The following is a 2,389-nucleotide window of genomic DNA, read 5'->3' on the forward strand; positions in this document are numbered from 1 at the left end:
GGATCTTCTCTGCTTGGGGCTCTAATATATATATATTATTATTAATCCGATTATTTCACCTTAAAGATAGCCGAAGCCATATTAATAGAAATAAAAAATCCAAAATTAAATGTTCAGCTACTAATTATAACAGTACTTCCGACTCACAAGCAATTATCTAAACTAATTAACTAATTAATATATATATATTCAATTCAATTCAATTCAATTCAAACAAACTTTTATTCAGTAAAAGTAAAAAATACATTACTAGGAGACCCGAAGTTTTCACTTGTTGGGCCACCAAAAAGAAAACATTTAAACCAAAAATTCGACAAATTTAAAAAAAAAAATGTGTTGATAATAACTGAAAAATAAAGATTATATTATGATAAGAGATAAACATAGCGTTATTGCCAACTTCTAGCAGAAAAAAAAATGCAAATTCAGAATAACAAAAACATTATGATAATAAATAAATATAAATTAGAAAAAATAAATGTTCAACTATTTATAAAAGAATGAAAGTGATCAGCCAAAATCAGTTGATAAATTGAATTCTTAAATAGACTAAGCGTGTTTGAATTTTTTACGTTACTCGGTAATAAATCCCAGAGTCGACATGAAACATGAAAAACTGAGTTAATAAAAAAGTTTGTGCGAGGTTTTGGAAAATAAAAGTCTCTGGTATTTCTTAAAATTCTAGAACGATCATCCATCAAGTGATTTAGTTGATTGCGTAATGAAGGACAATAATTGAGTTTGTACAGTTTATAAAAAAACGTTAAAGTATAAAGAATATGTAATTGAAAAACTTTTAAAATTTTAGATGAAATAAATAAATGACTGACATGATGAGATTTTGTTAAACCATACAAAATACGAATAAAAAAATTTTGACAGAGATTTAAAATTTGTAAATTAGATATTGTTGTAAAGCCCCAAATAGAAATACAATAAGTAAAAAATGGTAAAACAATTGAATTATACAATGTTATAAGTACATGTTTTGGAAACTTAGATCTTAGACGATATATTATACCTAAATTTTTTGTTATTTTTTGTGAAATAAATTCAATATGACCAGACCATGACAAATTACTAGAAATAATAATGCCTAAAAATTTTGTAGACTCAACTCTATTAATGCAACTATTATTTAACATAATTTGAATATTAACAATGTTAGTGCGAATTTTTGGACCAAATAAAATAAAATTAGTTTTAGCTATATTTATCCTTAAATTATTGGCTTGCACCCAATTGTACACGTTTATCAACTCATCATTGAAAATTGAAACCAATTGATTAACATTTGAATTAGATAACAATAAAGTTGAATCATCAGCAAAAAGGATGAATTTTAAAATTGTTGAACAATTAACAAAATCATTAATAAAATTATTAAAAAGTAAAGGTCCAAGGATAGAGCCTTGAGGCACACCAGTAGTGATCGGTGTAAGAGAAGATTTGGAGTTATTAATCTGAACATATTGATACCTTTCACTCAAGTATGAAACAAACCAATTGTAAGCAACACCTCTAACACCGTACATAGATAATTTATGTAATAAAATAGTATGGTCTAGTGAATCAAAGGCTTTTGAAAAGTCAAGAAAGACACCAACTGAAAACTTTTTAGACTCTAAGGCATTAGAAACGAAGTTAACTACATCGGCTATTGCAAATTCAGTAGAATGCTTAGCACGAAATCCATATTGATTAAAGATTAGTAAATTATTAGAATTCAGAAAATTAGTTAGTTGGAGAAAAACAATTTTTTCAATGAGTTTAGACAGACTAGAAATGATAGAGATGGGTCTATAGTTATTAACATTGTGAGGGTCACCAGATTTAAACAAAGGCATAACTTTTGAGATCTTCAGACATTTAGGAAAATATCCACTCTTAAATGACAAATTAATTAAATAACAGAGAGGTGAAATAATATTTGTTATAGTAGATTTTAAAAGAAAGTTTGAAATTAAATCTTCATTACAAGAATTAGAATTATTAAAATTATTTACTGTATCGAGAATATCAAATACAGAACAATCAAATAGAACAAATGAATTAGCCATATTAACATTACAATACTGTTTATAATTTCTAAATAAAGTACTATCGTTATTACATACAGAAGTAACATTTGAAGAAAATTTATTATTAAAACAATCACACAAACTCAAATCATCCGTAACCAGTTTGTTATTAATATTAAGAACAAAATATGACGGTTTATTTTTTAAACCCATACATGATTTTAAAATAGACCATGTTTTCTTACCACTTTTTTTTACCCTATTAAACAAATAATAATAGTACAAATTTTCAGAAACCTTACATAACTTACAAAACAAATTTTTATATTTAATATAAATCAAACGATCGGTGGTGGTCTTTGATTTAA

This window comes from Helobdella robusta (genome assembly GCF_000326865.2).
Source record: "Helobdella robusta unplaced genomic scaffold HELROscaffold_4, whole genome shotgun sequence".
Lineage (NCBI taxonomy): Eukaryota > Metazoa > Annelida > Clitellata > Rhynchobdellida > Glossiphoniidae > Helobdella > Helobdella robusta.